The sequence below is a fragment of the Epargyreus clarus genome, unplaced genomic scaffold, assembly GCF_041222505.1.
Source record: "Epargyreus clarus isolate Ecla_fem2 unplaced genomic scaffold, WU_Ecla_fem_2.2 ptg000008l, whole genome shotgun sequence".
Lineage (NCBI taxonomy): Eukaryota > Metazoa > Arthropoda > Insecta > Lepidoptera > Hesperiidae > Epargyreus > Epargyreus clarus.
In genome coordinates, this window is record NW_027332216.1 from 1,738,292 (window position 1) to 1,759,159 (window position 20,868).

The window sequence follows — 20,868 nt, forward strand, 5'->3', positions numbered from 1 at the left end:
TGTTTATCAAAAAGTTTATTTATTTGTACTTAACTACGTCAATAAATATTTAGGCATAGAAAATAAGGAATATTTATCCATATTAAATTTAATCCAATCACAGGTCTGCTAGGGGAATTTTCTTTAATTAGACATGCTTTTGTAGAGTACTATTTCTACCATATTTTATTTTTATGTTCACGATAACTAAAATAACTAGATAACTAAAATTAGGAGATAGTCTGACAATTCGAGAGATAATTTATTCCTCTGTAAAAAGGTAAAAAGTAATAACCTAACTTAATAAAAGCGAGTTGAAAAATAAATTCGAATCCTCAGGTCTCATATTTCTTTTGAGAATAAACAAATTAACACGATATGTATACGGCCTTATTAAAAATACCAAATCTAGTTAGCGCGTGGCAAGAAATCTCTATAGAAAAGTTGTTTTAAAAATAATCCGTTTTATCAGAATTTCGTATTTATTTAATCCAATAAGGTCGGAATAAATACGAGTACATACGAATATTTTGCCTCTGAAAATGAATAATTGTAAAAATGGCTATGGCTATGAAAATATTCCTAGAGGTACATTCGTAATCACACAGTGCTCAGGCATGCTCTAGTAGGTATGGTTCAGAGTTCTCCATAAAGTTCTCAAAGGTGTGTGAAGGCATAAAAACGGACTTCACAAGAATGACAGAATGAGCGGGTGGAACACGCGTGTGATTTTACGCGTGACATTTGCACCCTGTCGTTTCATACCCACATGAGTTACAAAAAAACTGCAGCGAGTTGATTCGTGCGTGCGGAAAAGTGCATGCATATGTGTAACATTTTCGCTGCAACCCGTATGGCATGCGTGACAGGAAACGAACTTTGAAAAGACAAGTGAACCGTACGCGGACACAAACCCACGTGACAAGAAAATCCCATAAACCTCTTTTCATTGTAAAAAAAAAGATGTGTTCACGTAAATTTAAGAAGCTATAACTTTGTTGGAAATTATAAGTTCCCGAAAGCTAATATAACATACACTGCAACCTACAATAATATCAAATCTTGCATACACTAAAAAACAAACTTGTTACCTCTATCGCAGTCTCTAGTGCATGCAGCGGAGACTGCAATATTGCAAATGAAATGAAACAATAAATAAAGGAAGCTCTACACTGCTCTACAGTTACGTTATAAGGAATGGACTTCTCTGTCGAAGTTAAGAAAATAGTTAGCGAAAAATAAGAAGATAATATAGATACATTCATAAAAATAATTTGAGATTTCAATTCAATTTGGAACCCATACAATAAAATGAAATGTTTGAAAGTTCTATATAATAAACTAAAATTGAACTCAAGCATTTTTTTTTACTTTTTAAGAAGTTGATTGAAGGTGGTAGAACCCTTTGTGGTTCGACTCCGGCGGCACCACCGCCACACCTATTTCTGCCTAATAACAGGAGTGTTAGGCACTGCTGTGTTCCGTTTTGAAGGGTGTGGTAAGGGAGACATACTCGTACTTTTCCGAGGCGTTCGAGCTAAGTCCTCAGGGTTAGCAGCGCATCCTATCCTATCCTAATCCTAACTGGGGTTGATTACAGATGTCCATGAGCGGCAGTAGCCACTTACCATCAGGTGGACTGCATGCTCGTCTGCTACTCCTATATTATAAAATAATAAAAAAATTTTGACGACCCGCGTGGCGAAGCGGTCACCATACCGGAATGACGCGCAATGGGCCGGGTTCGATTCCCGGGCAGACTAATTAATTTAGATTTCTGTTTCTGGGTCTGGGTATGTATTTGTCTAAGTGTGTGCCCATGGCACCCAAGACACAAGGAATCCTAGTGTGGGGCTGTGAGTGTAGAAAGCGTTTAGATAAAATTTACAAGATGGTAGAATCCTCTGTCGTTCAATTCCCAGGTACCATAGCCATTTCTATTTCTGCCTTATTACAACATTGCCGAATACTGCTGTGATCTAGTTTCCAGGGTGTTCAGGAAAACCTTGTAAGAAAAACATTCATCGCTTACAATAATTGAATTTATAGGTATTTAGTGGAATAGATTTGATTGCTCGTGGAACAGAACGATAGCCATGATAAAAAGCGAAAGAATCGAACATATTTTGGAATACAGACATATGTATAAATTCGAATAACGGGTAAAAATCTAACACATTTTTCATTTTTCAATATCAATTTTAATGCAACCACAAAAAATACTCCGAGTTGTATTCACGATTATTCTATCGCTTCAATATGAGAATAGCCACACCGGAAGTAAAATCAATTGCTGGATTCAATCAATTAGTATTTTTGGAGCTTCACCGTCGAACGCAAAAAAGAAATAAAAAAATATTTTAAAAAATATCTGCAATACGATCTTTCATGTAAGCTCTACTCGGAAAAATGAAATTTAGAAGTAGAAAGTTAATGAAAAACGCATAGATTTTACAAACATTTTACAATTCTACATATTACAAGAGTCGCTTGAAGTAGAAAAAGAGCAACATGCTCTTTTGCTACTTCAAGCGACTCTGAAAAATGAGAGTTAATCTGAAAAGTTCATCTGAAAAATGAAAGAAGTTGAAGTTTGAAGTTTCTTACTTGAGGTCAGTCACAGTCAGTTACATTATTGATATGATATTATATAAATACTAGCTCACCCGGCAAACGTTGTGTTGCCATAAAAAAAAATGTTAAGGGTGAACAACCCTTATCACTTAGGGGTATGAAAAATAGATAGTAACCGATTCTCATACCTACTGAATATGCATATAAAATTTCGTGAAAATCGGCAAAGCCGTTTCGGAGGAGTACGGTAACTAACATTGTGACACGAGAATTTTATATATAAGATAAGGTCTACCTGATAGTAGGTGGCTATTACCACCCTATCCATGGATAAAATCAACCCGAGATAAAATTATTTTCCTACCTGAGGTCTACCACAGAAGAGTTGCTATATACCTGAGGACTAAATTGGAATGCATCGGGAAAGTATCTTCGTATCGCCTCGAACACTGCTATTATTAGGCAGAAACAGGTGTAACGATGGGGCCTCCGAAGTTGAACTACAAAGGATTCTACTACCTTCAATGCTCTTTTTACGGAACAAGTGAGTGTCAATGCTCCAATAGGAGCGACCTATTCAAGACAACAATTCAATATTACATTGAATTTCTAAAGTTCAAGTTCCCTTCTAGTTTGGGATGTCGACGTTATATGAACGAACACGAAGTGCTCTTTGATATTTGAAGACAAAGCTGCATTTCTGCCTCTATTACATGGACTTTGTCTACATATATACCTGTTTCTTGTTTGACTATCCGTTTGAGACAAAACCTGTTTACGTCACCTTTTGAAAATTCTTTATATAAAAATTAATAAGTGTTGATGTCTCTACTCAAATCACTCTAATTATCTGATTGTTACTTTGTAGGTACTCGTATATGTGTTCCTTCTTCTCAGTCAGCGCCCCAAACATTCGAATAGTGATCTCATCTATATATTTCTGGTGATGTTTCTTTATAACCATAAAATGTAACCAAGATATTCCTACTAAGGAGAATACAAAACTATAGACACTTCATGAATTATTCATATTAACGGCTTTACAGATATCAATGGTAAAGATGATCATAAAGAAAACGCGTGCCCACATGCATACACAGTGCACGCATACTTGCATGATCTCATGAAAAACGTTATTCTCCTGACAAAAAATATTTCTAATTTCTATCAAACTAATCCCCACGTTGAATCAACAAGCTGTTTACATAAAACAGACTTTGCCTAGTTTAAGAAATACAAATTATTTCGCCAACCTGATCTTTGGGTCTCGAACGAAACAAGGGACCAACAATTAATTCATTTGACGTCAGATCCAAGAAAATGTTTCGCGTGCGCCCGAAATAATTAATTTTGTATTTAATTAATGAGACATGAAAACTTTAAATGCTAAGCGGTCAAAGGTTAGCGTTGAAATATATTTTTGGATTTGAAGAAATTGTGAGGGAATTTAGTAAATGCTTATTGTTGTCAAGCCTTCTGCCTCCAGTTTCTTATTATATAATATTTTGATGGTTTAAATTTTAATTAAAATATAACTTACTATACTTGTTACATATTCATACTTATTTTTTCCGTTTGTATATGTAGGTTTTCTGGTTGTTCCAGGATAAGTGATTTAGTAGAAACCGAGTGAGCAAACCCCCATTTGCACCTTAGTATTACTATTTCTTATATATCTTATATACTTTGATTTATGATAAAATAATGTATGTGGAACATATTAACAACCGAAAAATTAGTAGTCTCTTAAAACTGATCCTATAGATAATAAAAAATATAAACATGGGAAAAGTAGCATTTATTAGATTAAATGTAACGACTATTCTTCTTATTCACGGAGAAGTTGAAACATTTTAATACTCGAATTATTGCCCTAAAATTGTTGTTATTTAATACAAAATTGGAAAACGTGATATAATATCTAATGTCTTTTAATATCATAGGAATTCTATCCTCACTACTGAATGCGGCGTAGAGCATGTTACACTATATATTTTGTAGGAGCGAAAACTTAAAATAATCTTACTTATGTTCTAATAAATAGGCACGTTGTAAAGTTTAATATTTGAATTTATGGTAAGTACTGTAAGAAAGTAGGTAAGGACCATTTACGGTCTCTTTTCTTTTCTTTCCACGGCTAAGCTAATAGAGAAAAATATGAGCATTACGTAGACTTTCCGTTTCTATCGTATAAGCAATTACGTCAGCAACTTCGAAGTATAAAATTCTTACTACAAAGTAAGTTTTATTTAAACTTGTTGCCACTTGAATTCTGTGTGCATTTTACAAACAAGTTTGCCACTTAATGTTTTTACTTCAGTATTAGGTTTTGCAATACTTTTTCGTTTGCAATGTTTTTAAATTACAATTTATACCACTTCAATTACATAAACGTGGGTTATATTGCAGAATTGCCAACGTAAAAGGAAACTATGAAACATATACTTACGTTAAAGTACTAGAACTATTCTTGGCTCGAATGTAAAGACGTCAACTTACACTCACTTTTACATGATAGCAATGTAATACAGTTTTATTTTTTGATTGACGCTTTTGATGAGACAAAGATGTTATTACTTAATACAAGTCATTGAACATTAGAATCTTAAATGATAACCGAATCTTGGTGGCGGAATTTTTACAATAAAATTTTACTTAGCGGTCTCTATTTTGATTAGGTATTACACCTATTATTGATTCTATGGACCTACTTTATGGACTCTAATTATATTAACGGGAGATGTTAACACTTAGTCCTGAATGGCTATCACTGGAATTATTTAATTAAACTGACTCAGTGCTAAAGGCATAGATTAGTAGCTAAAGGTAATAAATTCGATCAAGTTTTCAAGACAATGTCATGTGGAATGAAGCTTCATATTATGCAGCTCACCGCGCACGACAACTGAGTAAAAAGTTTAAACTTGATATTTCCCAGACTATAAAGAAGTTTGGCGTAAAGTCGAACCACCCGCTGCAGTATAAAACAAATTTTGATTAATCTTTTTCGCGCGAAATTCCCGCGCGTCCCATGAAGCAGCTATCTGACAGATAATAAATGAAGCGGAACGACAGATTAAAAACGTCACTTCATGTTTTTATCGGCTGTGCTATTTGTATGCTTTTTTTAATTTATGAAACGGCTAGTGACCGCAAAATCCGATTATAACATGTCCATTGCAGCTCCGATTTTTTGTTTGTAATAAGTGGCATAATTGTTTAGTTTTTAAAAGCTAATAGAGATAATTCTGCGCTACTAGCGAGTTACAGATGCTTTGCTAAGTTGAACTAAGTCAGACGGTGGTCGCATCTTAAATGTGTGTCCAGCATCCATCCTTCAGTCAGCCTGAGTCTGAGTCTGAGGTCTACTGCTAGACATAGGTCTCGCCCAATTAGCGCCATTACAATGTGTCAATCAAGTTTTTTAAATATTTCAAAACGCGATTAAAAATATTATGCTGCCGACTATAATATCTCATATTAAAAAATCTATTTCTAGGAAATTTTCTAGATTTTTTTTCATATTACGCAGTTTATAAAAAAACGAGGACAGAAACCGGCTCGTTTGTAATAAACACCCACCTTCACGATACTTACGAAGAACCTTAGCGTAAATTTATATTAAGAAGCGTTTTTCCTCATAAAAACGTCTAAATTCGCTATCATCGTTAATTTTCCACTTTTTTCGCTCTAAAGGCTTTTTATAATACCATTAGATACAACGTAAATATATTGTTGGTTGTTACGTTGATCATAAATTGAAAATTAATGAGGGTGCTTAGTCAAATTGGAGTATAGATAACCTACACATATACAATTTTATATCTTACCCTGAAGTTTTAGATTAGAATATATACCTATATTAGAACGCCACATTTTTTTAATTCTCTGATCTGTAATAATTGTCTTCAAGGATACGATGGGATGGATTTTTGATTGAATGATGGCAGGGATTTTTGAATTCTTGACGAATAAAAACATTTTAGAGAAAATTTACGAATAAATAATTAATACTGCGTAATTTACATAGTTAATAAATAATTATTTCATATATTTTAGGGACATTTTAACACGGTGACGTGGCAAAAGTTTTTTACGGAAGAAAAAAAACACAGTGTAAGATTTTCTTTTTGTGCCACAGACAGATTTTCTTTTTGTGTTCTTTTTGTGTACATCACTAATGTGGTCTATGGCGGTATTGGCCGCATAGAAAATATATACATACAGACAATTATACATACAGACAAAATAAACACTACGTTATAATAAATACAGAGTATTTCTATTGGATAGAATATCATTTAGCAGTTAGCTGTGGAGTTTAGAAACAAAATGGCGTCGCGAGCTCCGTCAGCTGATGTCAGGCAACCGCATTGTGGTCGCATGGCAGAGTGGTGAAATTAATTATTAAAGTCAATATTAACATGCATTGAGATAGCTACCACATTGTTATATACGTATTATATAAATATTTTCTCTGGCATTTATTTAGTTGCAAATATAATACGGATAATCTTAGAAAGGAAGTTTGTTTTTTGTTTTTTGTTGAGCTTTTTAATTTGAGGTGTTTTATAAACCGAAAATAATTCTAAGTTTTTGTATTATTCGAACCCTGCTTTCTTACTCAACACTCCTTTACATTATAAATCTTAATGTGGTATTCACCAAAGTTTTTATACCCGGAAAGTTTTGGAGCGTACTCAAATCGGATTGGTATACTGGACTGGACCGGACAGAACGTACTAGCCAGCACGTGTCTTCAAACCAAACTAAACGCTACGTTGACAAAAAGCTAAATTTATTCATTCATTCATTCATTTCGTAGTGTTGTATTGTATATTAAACAGTAAAAATCAAAAGTAAAAAGTAAAATTCTTTACCTACCTATATGTAGCAGCACACATTAACTCTTTTATATTTGTACAATATAAGCAATGTGGTTCAGAACTAATATGCCTGTGCAAAGTTTGTCGATTAATGTCAACCCACTCTCGTGATAGTAGAGCATAGTAGCGGAATTAATTATTAATTGTGTCATTGGCCGTATACGTCACACATTACGTATTATCGGTGATGGAATAATAAATCAATTGTTTAGTTGTTCAACGATATTCCGTTACATTATATCATATAACACTATACTATAATATTGTAAATCTGTTCCATTTTAAGTGAATCTAGATTCTTTAATTCCATTAGGAAGTTAAACCTTATTAAACGTGCTGTATACAATAATCAAATATTGATACAAAGCTTATTACGTATATTACGTGCTGATTGATTTTCTATAAATTTAAGTTGTATACGTCCAACTGAGGGCACTGATACTTAAGCGACAGCCTGCACCACCTGTCGTTAGCGACTGCCGCCGATTGTTGCCACCGGTCGCCGGCGCAGGCTGTCGCTCATACCTTAGACTCCTTAATGAAACTTATCCTATGTCCGCATGCTTGGCGTTTGCCGCAAACAAAGCTATGCTACAATGACTTGCAAACTTACACCAACTAAGTCCACTTATTGTGAAATATCCAAATGATATAACTAATAGGTATAACTTAATATTTTTATTTCAAACCTAAGCCAGCGCAACAAAATAGCAGAATACGTTCAATAAAATATTAATATCGAGCGTTAAAATTACGAACGTTGTCAATTACACGGTCTACCGCGTTTGCAGCGGCGGCATATGGCTTGGGAAAGTGCTACTAACACATGCTTATTATGATATCTATATTATATACATAGGTATACACTATATAGGTATACACACATTCGTTATCAAAGACATTAAAAATATAAGCGCTTTCGTCACCCATAGTCCCACACTGGGATGTTTTCTGTATCATGGATGCTATGGACACACAAACATACACAAAAATACTCAGACCTAGATCAACTTTTAATTCATCTTCATTTTCTTTCATTTCAATATAAAAGTTTTTATGAAAATTTTGACAATGTCCACTATGTAGCGCTATAGATTTGTACATTGCAACATACATACTGTACCAATATTTGTATGTCGAAAATAAAGCTAAATCGGCTAGTGCCTAAATGAAAAAAAAAATGTGGTATTTAAAATTTTAGAAACATTCTATTAAAATAACTTAAATGGATAATGGATTTTTTACAAAAAACAAAAACAATCTAAATCTGTTTTAAGCGTCAAAATATATAATAAATGACAAATTAAATTATAAACATTACCTACTAATTAATAGGAATATCATATTAGACCAAATTAGTTATTCATTAACATTTACAAAATATTAGCAAATAATTTAACACAATCAAATTAATTTCGATAATTGTAACAATTGTAATCTATGAAATTGTACGGAAAATTAGTTTAATAACGAAATAGTGTAGCATGTTCAATGGCACAGTTTATTAATATTTAGCTTTAAAATTACCAACCGTCAATTTCACGGGTTACCGCGTTGCAACGTGGCAACATGTTGTCATGGGGCTTGATTCAATACAACTTATCACGTAACGCGGTCGATCGCGTTATTTTATAACCAAAGATTCCACGCGATTTACAGTTACTTATTAAAATGCGTTAGTAATTATAATTAATTAACATAAAAATACTATAATTTTTTTTTTTATTAAACAACACGTCATAAGCTTGGCAAACAAGGAGTGAGATTGTAGTATATTATACCGTATGATACATCACTTTCAAATTAATAAACACGATAAGTGTTATTTGCAAATAACATGTTTTAGCTAGTTTAGTGCGCAAAAGGCTGTGATAAATTGTTGTAAGAGAGAAGCGAATAAGTAATTGTTCTTGCAAACCAGTTTTATCTGGTTTTCATTTTGAGAAAACAGGAGCTTTTTTTCGTGCGATATTAAAGTTTTAATTTCAAGCAAGTTATTAACGCGTTATGGACACGGCATATATAATCTCGTGTGTCATAGAGAATCAAACCCCAGAAAATTCTGTGTTGGCAATTCATAATAATATGCTAAATATGTTTTCCGACGTTTTAGGGTTAAGAATTGATTTACGGTCTGTCGCGTAGTCCCTTTCCGGAGTTGTTTATTACTGTGCAACGCAGTGTTAATTATTTTGAAAATAATTTTAATTTACTTTCGGTTAGATATTCTTTTATTTATCTATGTAATATAAGCATTATTATAGATAAGCTACTACTGGATCAATAGACTACTATTAGTTATAAAATCGATCCCAGACAGCAGAGTTCGTTCCCGGAAAAATTTATATGTATGTAAATGATGAATTTAGATTCCTGTTGCGAATGTGCAATGGAATAAAGTGTGATAACAGACACTCTATTAAAACATATTCTATTCTATTCTATTTCTCCTTATTGCGTATTATTTCCGACTGATTAAAGGCAATGCAGATTAGTGTCAGTGTATTTTTTTCGAAAATCTGCCCCTAAATAAGGGCTGAAAGCTTGTAGAATATAAAGTAAGTAAAGAACGTAAACCTATCACCTCCGTTACCCAGCTTTACAACCGCAAGAAACACATAGTTTTACGACATCGCCATATCAATATTTCACCACACCCAACCCACTTACCGGAATCAGGCGCGTACGAAAAACGATCAAAATGGGAAATTTAAGCAGCAAATAAAGCAGACGAGACCGGCATCTATCGGTTTTTACAGCTTAATCACTCGAACCGACTCCCGAACAAATAAACGGTCGGGAACGGCGACATAAATCGGTTTCGAATCGGAAAGTATGGCTGTCGCGCGACCAGAGTGCCGAGTGGGCGAATCCAGACTCCGCCAGCTAATGTCTACCTGAGCTACGGAATTACAATTTTAAAGAATGGTGCCTTTGTTTTGGAGATATGAATGATTTGTAAATACTTCGTTGTTAATAGTGTGTAAGAAAAATACGATATAATGTAACGATGCATAATTTATTATTTAACCGATATTAACCGCATAATACATATTAAAGATATTAAACGATAACAATATAAATAAAATTATCTCCTAGTCAATATAATTATTCATTACGTACATATTAACAGAAATTTCTTACGACACAAAATGAAATAAAATAAGACATAAAGCTAACTATTATTATGTTGTGGTGTTCGTTTTTTTTTTAAATCATCATCACCTTTATTTTCTAAATAGTGTACCTACAAACATTGGAGAAGAAATTTACAACATCCTCTCATTGCGCACTTAAAGCGTGCAAATGTACAATTATCAGATTTAGTACAAAGAAACATTACTGTTTCAGACAGGTAATGTTTCAATCAGATGTTAACTTCACAAAAAATAAACATAAATGAATGGAATTGGTAGTAAAAGTAAAAGCCAATGCGTATTAAAATTAACATCCAATACATTTCTCGTTCACTCACTCCGCACTCAAAGGCGTAAGTACGGTCGCACAAAACGATCATTGCTTGCCAATTGTCCGATGGAAATTGATTAACTTCTACCCTGTGAATGAAAGCCGTAAAGAAAATACTCATTTGTAAAAGACCGTAACATGAACTGTTTTAATTTTACATCAAAGCACTTATATCATTCACCCGTTCAAAAAGAGGAGATATTCTCTGTCCAATATTTCGAATCCGTCCAATAGTTCTCCGCTATTTACCATCACGACATTAAACACGATCCGTTCAAATTATGGAATTCATTTTTTTATTATCTGTTATATCTATCTATCTATGTAATCTATTTAAAGACATTCATTGAATCTGTGGCCTGTATAGAACTCTCATCTTACCTAGGATTGATTACAGCAAAACAAAAAAATATAAAACCCATTTTAAAGAGTACTACAGTATTGATCATTGTACGAGAACGTAAGTTAATTCCCAATATAATATTTACATCGTACACTCGGCATTCACTCACGCCGCTCAAAAGCGTAACGAGCGCACTCGAAACCAAACGATCATTACCCGCCAATTGCCTGCGGACGCGAATGACTGACCTATCACTCGTAAAGAGATAAATTGTGCGCGAAATTTTATATATTTAAGAATACTGCAATGTATTTAATTTGCTACAACTCTTTGTTGTTCGGTTAAAGCACCGAAATACATTTTTTCTCTTTTCGGCTAAGAGCATGGAATTCACTTGACGGTTTTTGCCGCCCTGCCGCTCATCTGTAATCAATCTGAAATAGCTAACTTCTACGTAAGGTTGCCCGTATGAATTATTTCTGAGGACTCACGAGATAATGTTGAAATGCTGCATATATATGTCACATCCAAAGCACACCGTAAATTATATAGTAACTGGGACAAGAAAGAAACTACAACCCGGGGCGTACCGACCCCGGGCAACATGGTTTGAGGAGCGGCAAAATCAGCTCATTCGTACCATGTTTACTTTGCTGACTAATTATATTGATATACATGTTAGAGACTATTTAGACTTTGTGAACTAGTTTTTTTTAGTCTTTGGGAGCGGCAAATTCAATTTCCGCCCCGGGGCAACAGGAACTGATGCTACTGCTACGACCAAGGAAAAATGTCATCGCTGTGTTCTAGTTTAAAAAGCACCTAAAGTTAGGTATATATATTAATAGAATAAGTAACATATATAATCGTATCTTTGGTTTTCGTATATAACACAAAAAGTATGTTTTCATTTATGTAGTGACAAACTATCCTATTTAGTAGTCCTTAATTAGTAAGTCGTCTTTGAAATTCCAATATTTTAATAACAAACGAATACATAAATGATTGATGATGATGAACTAAGTTTTGTGTGTATTCCTATATCATATTACACTGCAGCAAAATCACAATTATGTTCATACAACTTACTAATCATCGTCCATTTCATAGGGATTGTCCACACAATGTTGAGAGTAATCAAGACCGACGTACGGTACAAAGGTAATGGCCAATTTCCGAAATGCCGTCCTACGTCGCTCACAGAATATAAACGATGATGCAACGTGGTAAGTATTGACATGAAATGATAATATTGATACCGGATTTCTGTAAAGTATACATAATATAACTAGTACACTATTTTTTTTAATTAATTGTTATTTTCCTGCTGGTATTGATTTTCCAGCATCTTTCATTCTTTTATTGGATTAAAATTACTATATTGTTACATTATAATTATAAATTAATACATAATTTAATACAATTATTGCATTTCACATATTAATACATATTCTATATTAAATTATATACTTAAACTAGCCTATACCTAGTCTAGCACACTATTTAAAATATCATTATTTCAATACTGGCTAGTTCATAAAATGTTGTTTTAAACGTAAATAAGATTATGTTATAAAGCTCAAGTAACCGTAGGCCTTCTACGAATTTCGTAGACCCTCTACGAATATACGTATACAAGTGCCAGATTTGTGAAATCGTGTTACTATTTTTTAAAGTAATAAATTAGAGTAAAGGGTGGGTCAATGGCCTAATACTTTCATAAAAAGACTAGTATGTACACCAAGGTTTAATTAGGTTCCAATGATTTATTTGACACGTACTCGTATTTGGTAGGTTGGTGGCAGTTTTTATAAAATACGCTTTCTACACTCACAGCCCCACACTAGGATTCCCTGTGTCGTGGGTGCCATGGACACACTCATAGACAAATACACAAATACCAGACCCAGAAACAGAAATCTATATTCATTTAGATATCTGTCTGGCCGGGGATCGAACCCGGGACCCTCTGCTCGTCGGACCGGTATGGTGACCGCTCCGCCACGCGGGTCGTCGTTAAAATTCATATTGTTAAAACATTACGAAAAATGTGTCTACGTCTTTTGCAACAATAGATTTAAGCGCTACTTAACTTTTTACAAATTCTTACCTAATAGATAATTTGGAATATAAGTGATTTTTTGGAAATTTGTATTTTACTTACATAGACGAACACGCAGAATCAGAGAGGTAAAAAGCGGAGATATAATTATATAGGTTTACATAAAATATAAGCATTATTGAAAGCCAACCACATCAGCCATTAGTTCCGGCGTATTATAGCGAGTTCATCAATTTCCGAAATGCCGACGAGTGCCTACATAATGTTCGTCGAATTTAAACTCGACAGCGGCTGAAATGAGGGACTCGTCGCTCGTTGTTGCTGCGTAATGACGTACACGATGCAACGTGTTCGAGTTCGACATGAAGAGGCAATGCCTCATTCTAGTCATTCTCGGTCCTTTCGTGTAATAATTTTCTACAGAATAGCGCGGAATTATGAGCAAGTTGTTTGCGTTGTATGATGATGATGTATAGGAACTTTAAAGTTAAATTCCGAGGACTAAATGTCTGATTATTTTATAATTATTGTTTCGCGTGTACTTGTTTATCTTAAAGAATGAATGAAATGAAATGAAGAATATTAAACAAAAATTAGTGGCTTGGCTGTAGAGGCACGATCGCCATGACTTCTTCGTTATAACAGCGGTGTAAAGGAATTTTATTTCTTAAAAGTTTGTTATGATAAAGTTACTAAAAAACAGCCGTTTGTCAGTTGTTTGGCGTATATCGACCTTCTGTTCTATATGGTCTCTAACAAACATCGACAATGAACGACAGAGCCATTTAAAGTCAAGTGTACATCTACATCTTAATTTTCTCTGTTTTTTTATTGAAAACCCAACGTACACACGTCTAAGTTCAATTAACTTGTTATTAAGTATTCGCCGACGATTAGTCATATATCAGAGTCAAGAATATTTTACTATTGTTAAAATTCTACAACATAATCTTCATTTACGTGTTCCGTACAATATTTCAAACACTATAGCTCGATTAAATAATAAAAGCCATAACGCCATACGGCGCGGCAGCCATGTGCGGTCGTAACACGGAATGGTAGCTACGGACGGATTCAGGATATACTGTTATATTTATTTTATGTTTAACATGTTCTAAAATTGTTTAAGATATATTCTTTTTCATAATACTAACGTTGAAGTTATTTACCTTGTAGTAATTTCGCTCGAAGCAGTGATAGCCTAATGGTTAAGAAACTCGGCCTCTCGAATGAGGGGTCCGAGGTTCAAATCCCAGGCACCTCTGATTTTTCAAAGTTATGTGCGTATTAGAAATTAATTATCACTTGTTTAAAACGGTGAAGGAAAACATCGTGAGGAAACCTGCATACCTGAGAGATTTATAAAAAAAATCTCAAAGGTATGTGAGTCTACCAACACGCACTTGGCCAGCGCGGTGGACTATGGCCTGATCCTTCTCATTGCGAGAGGAGACCCGAGCCCAGCAGTGGGACATTAATAGGTTGATGATGAGTGATTTCGCTCAGATTATGTGCATATTAGAAGTAATTTATCACGTGCTTAAACGGTGAAGGGAAACATCGCGAGGAAACCTGGACACCCGAGATTTATTAAAAAAAATCTCAAAGATATGTGAAGTCTGCCAATACGCACTTGGCCAGCGCGGTGGACTATGGCCTAATCCTTCTCATTGTGAGAAGAGACCCGTGCCCAGCAGTGGGACAGTAATGGGTTGATGATGATGATAACGAATAATTTCGCTCACGCACCTCCAGGATTCCAACCCGCCATTAACTTTTACCCGACAGCGGGGACAAGCACCCAAAAGCCCAAATGACTTGACGAATTTTAAAATAATATATTAGGTGCCATTGGGTTGTACTAAATTGTTGGAGTGATATAGGTAATAATTATTAGTTTGTAATATAATAATTATAACTTAGGTATATCCAAAGGTACATATTACAATTAATTTTTATTCGTTTTAAAGGAAAATAACGTGAAGACGCCTACAAAGTGAGTGTTCTTCATACTGTGCTCAATAGGTGTCAGATCTACAAGTGAAGGACTGTGGCCTGAATCCCTTTCAATCGAAGTGGAAATTTATGCATGGCAATGAGTTACTAACGGATAAGTAGTCAAATCAAGTCATGTGTGAAATGAGTATGATTTATAAATTGTTTACATTGTATTTTAATGATTTATAAATATGCCAGAATGTATTGGGCAAAACTTATTATAATCGTTTTTAATTTGTGGTCGAGTACAATGAAATAAATTTTGTACTGAACTCATCGCCTCGTAACATATTTAATTATTTATGTTATATATGTATCCTGTCACGTAATGATAATATAATGTGTAAATAATGTGTATAATGTGTATGTGTGTTACATATTATTTATATAACATCTTTGGTATATAAATGATTATACATATATGTGGGTTTATGTTTGTAATTAATTACATATTTATAGTATTTATACGGTATTTATATATATTAACATTTATAAAACGCTTATTCGTGCTGTTATAAGTTATTTAGTTAAAAAAATGTTAATCCGTAATTAGCTGTAAGAAATATTATATAAGAAATGTATTTGTATTATTTTAAGAGCTGTGGATTTTGTAATTAAATAAATAAACATGCTACATTACTAAAAACGTTAAGATATTTCTTATATTCAGTACGAAAAATACGAGTTATTCAATAAAGATCGTGTTCTGTACAATAAACAAACCGAAAAACTTAGCGAGCCGTGAAAATGAAAAAGTGAGTTTTTTACAAAAAAATTATCAGTTCAATTTCCAAACGAAATACTCAGTTACTCTCAGTTTGAATCACGAATCACGTGTAATGGAATGTTTCTAAACTGTTCATTAACATAGCAACGCCACGTTGTTCCAGCGCTAATGTACACACAAACACTGAAATCCAGACTATCGATATATGGACCCTTATGAAATTATAAGAGATGTGACAAAATTCTTGTTCCAATATATATTATAGTTTTGAAGGTGGTAGAACCCTTTGTGGTTCGACTCCGGCGGCACCACCGCCACACCCATTTCTACCTAATAACTGCAGTGTTAGGTGCTGCTGTGTTCCTGTAGGCATTCCAGCTTAGTCCTCAGGGGTAGCGGCGCATCTGTGGCCGACCTCAGGTAGGAATATCTAATCCTATCTGGGGTTTATTACAGATGTCCATAGGCGGCAGTAGCCACTTACCATCAGGTGGACTGCACGCTCGTCTGCTACTCTTATATTATAAAAAAAAATATAGAGAAAATCACCTACCTTGCCTTCCAAGTCGATCTGCAAACTAGAATAGTGATGCGTACGACGCTATCTCGTTTTTCAACGAAATAGGCATGGCCTGGTCTTCTTGAGGTACAATCACTACTGAATTTTATAAAAAAAAGTCGAGCGTAAATCTACAACTGGTTGCAAAAAGCGACATTAGAACACTACTATTTTGACCTCTACCCACCTAAAAGTTGACAAAGATTTAGGTTGCTGTAACGCCGCGACAAATACCATAGATCAATTTTGTATTATATATGAAAGACATAAGCACACATAAGTGTAAATTTTATTTTATGGCAATTATTTAATTTCTTCACTTAAATGAAATCTTATTAATCCTTCTTTTTAAACATTTCGGCACCTTGTATGTTGAAACTGATTTTTTGCGATTCAAATTCACTCGTACATAAACATGTTTCTACTCCAAAGTTACTACATAAACAACTATATACAAGCTCGTTGTGTCTTATTGCAAAATCCAATCAACTCGTACACGACTTAACGAAGCCAGAGTTTTCAAATCCGCATTACCGAGCAAGGATCGTAATTTCGACACAAAAGATTACACACGACGCCATTCCGAACAGAATTGCCGTGTCAAGAGCACACCATAATTAAATTTGGCCCGAATCACAGTCAACATCGGAAACAGCGTGGGTTGGATAAATTAAAGTTAATCTTGCCTTCCCAGCTTCCAATGATACTGTGCTCTTGTCTGATTGCAAAGAATGAACGATAACGCCTGATAATTTATAATACTTGCGACGTAATATTGTAATCAATAACAATTTTTGTCTTTGGTAGACATTTTGTTCGAAATTTCGACGTTTGAAATTCGAAATTTGACAATTTCACCAATTTTACTAATTTCGAACTGTGGTAGCATTTTTTTTAAATCGAATATTACTAAAAAGCCTAAATGAATACGATTGGTTTTATTTACAGCTTTGTTTCGTTATTTTAGAATTCTCATCATAGAGTCGAGAAAGACAAATTATTTTTTCCATTACAATTCCAATTTGCTTCCGCAATGTGCTAACACTTAAAAAATATATGGACACTTAACAATGCAAAGACCACGATATCTTCATCACAAAATACACTTGAACACATTCCAGTTTAAAAGTTCAGTAAAAAGGGTGTACATAGGTCCGTCAGCTTTAACTATGGTAGTCGTACATGAAAGTTGAATATTGTAAGACCCTTTTCCCTCACCACCGATGGTGTTTATACACAAGTCCCTTATTATCATGGCTTCCTATTAGTTTGACTATTTCGAGAATAAATTGACAAGCGTCTTAAATTCACAAGTACCTAATAATAGTACTCGATGTAATTAATCGTTCAGTTAGGATTTTTGTTATTATCAAAATAATATTATAATACTTATTCTATGTTCGTACAAATTATTTCTATGAATAATAAAACTGTGGATAAGCATATGTCATACATTATGCAAATCATACATTACAGATATGAAAAACATAACCACTCAAACATAAATATTTTTATCACATGTAAATTTCTAATTTTTGTTTTGCAGGTCAGAATGATTCAGATAACTTTTCAGTATTATATCCTTACGTTCAAATACAAAAAATAATAGGAGTGTCGATTACCATAGATAGGCTTATATTATTGAAATCATTATGACGTACTAAACACAAATGTGTGTCGGCAATAGGTATTTCTTTAACTCACACGTACAAAAACAGTACAAAGATTTCTAGCATTTTTATACTTAAATTCATAATATTTCCATGTACTTTATATGGGGTCTGAAACAAAATCTGCGTTTCAGTTGTATCTCAAAACTTATAGGTGTAATAAAATTGCCCGACAGTACTGCCCGTACGGTGAATTGGCTCGGAAATTGTTCGGGCGACATTTTGATTTACAAAACGTAAGATGTCTGCCAAGCGGAGTGCAGCGCTTTATAGAGTAAATTGATGGCAACGATTTATGATTTCCGGCGTCCATTTTATTTAGTGTTCCCCCACTTCCGATTTGATTTGGCAATCTGTTTGAAATGAGAATCTTGTTACCGTTAGGGTTGAACGTTACTGAAGTTGAAATATTTTCTTTAAATGTCTTTGAATGGAGTATTTATTATTCAGCGTTTGAAATTCGAATTATTTTAAGGAACCAAAGGACATTTATATTATTTAATTTTTATAGGCAGTTATTTTCTTTAATATTTTTAAGGACAATAAACGAGCGCGTAAAAAGCTTAGTTATAAAATCATAAAGTATTTTTGCCTTTTAAAAATATTTAATGTTTGTGAATACTTTTTGATGTAAAATAGATAGAGGATGGTGACTTCGTACATTCACATTCGTACTTAAAACAAAGTCTGGAATAAGATGTTAGTAAGTAGTAGAATTAGTGCCTACTATTTGAGACTGTTTCTAGGTATTAATGGGCAGTAAAGAATTAAAAATCCCGTACATCAAATGGAATACATATCAATTTAATAAGTACTTCAAAAACCCAAATAATTAACACCAAATAATTTTCGCACCAATTCCGAACACTATTAATCTCTATTAATTATAATTCAATAAATAAACATTAATTAACGAAAACTAACGTGTATTTGATAATATTAGCACAGTTCGCGAGATTTGATCGTTCATAAGCGACTCGCTATTACGGTCTCGAATTACAATAATCCGCAATTATAGCGCCTTGAAGTAATTAAATTTACACTCCGATTAATTGAGGTGCGAATAAACGAGATGTTGAAACAATATTCTGTAGGATGACAGTTGTTCTTGTTGGGCACATGTTAGTAGTGCGAAGCTCAGCTTTCTCAATGAGGTTTAAGAGTGCACAATCATCGATTTTTCAGAAATATGTACGTATCACGTGACTTGGCGGTGAAATAAAATCTTGCGACAGCATATTGCAGCAAACAAATGTACATAAAAAATACAAAAAAACATACATAAACAAATATATATAAATGTATAGCCTAGGTGCATGTATAATCAACTAGAAATAGAATTAATCTTCAATCTATTGTTGGGCGCAGTTGTGATGATCCTAAAGAATGACCGGCTTTCTGAAACGCATCATCCTTCTATTATGAGGCAGGATTAGCAAACCTAACAAAGTAAAACCGCTAAATCACCATACTATATTCCCAAACCGTTAACATGCGCTAAATTTTCGTAATAACATCCATTCGTTTTAGCATTGCTCCATTGTACTAAGCGTGTGACATATCCCTCCAATTTGCTCCCCATGAGCACCGAAAATGATATCATAACCGTTTTATTCCAACGCGTAAATTTCGTTGAAACATTCCTCTGAATAAATGCTTCTCGTCCCGCGAATTTGTTCATACATTACCACCAGCTACATTCAATTTCGCATACTGATCCTCGCTAATATCGAAATAAGGGTACGCACACAACCACGTCTCTATTAACCGACGTCCTACAAGCCATATAAGTGCTTGGGCACTCGAAAATAGAGGTTGTAATTGAATGTAAATGTATAAGGGAGGCGCACTCGTCTCCGTTGCGAACTGTACAAACAATGCAAATGAAACAAACACGAAAATCATTTCACACGTCCATTGTCCCTGCCTGACAATGGGATGTCAACAGCCATTCAGCCAAACTGTAGGCATTGTAGGCGAATACTATTTCCGGAGCGGGTGTAAAGATTAAAAAACTTGCCAAGCGTTAAACGGTGGCTAGGTGATGTGGTTCCGCAATACCAACCAATCGATTTTACTAGGGCCACTTATCGGTTTATTTATTTATTTACAAAATTCAGAGCTAAAGTTTGTGTATAAATTTATATTATCTTTCTTAAGTAATATTAAGGTACAAGACAAAAACATATTTATATTTATATCTTCTACTGCTTCACTACTCCCCTCATCATAAACAATGTATTACTAGATATCAGAACAGAAATAGTTCTACATACTAAAACTATAAAAAATAAGTGTTTCGACGTACGGAACCCAAAAGTTGTAGTCCGCTCGTAACGAAACGAAGTATGAAAATTGGCGAGACAATGGCGGAGGGCGCTACGGAAGTTTGTTGACGCTAGCGTTCCGGGACCAACAATGCGTTCATTATTCCATTATTTAATGAGTTTCAAGGGATTATCATAAAAATGAGACGTAACACAAAGTTATTGTCAACTCATAGTACACACGGAAGGTACTTAACACGTGTTTATTCTTTAGAGTAGATTCTTTTTAGTAATGGAAATAACAAACAAATTTCTGATGTTAAGTGATTATTGCC

General features: G+C 34.0%; 1 long non-coding RNA gene across 1 annotated transcript in view; it reads right to left on the bottom strand.

The window, feature by feature from the left end:
* The window catches only part of LOC140744597 (uncharacterized), a 157,164-nt gene extending 140,469 nt beyond the window's left edge, over positions 1-16,695 (bottom strand). The window contains exon 1 of the long non-coding RNA XR_012102560.1: positions 16,591-16,695. This is a non-coding gene — a long non-coding RNA (uncharacterized LOC140744597). The remainder of the gene's footprint in view (positions 1-16,590) is intronic.
* Between the last annotated feature and the right edge of the window lie 4,173 nt (positions 16,696-20,868).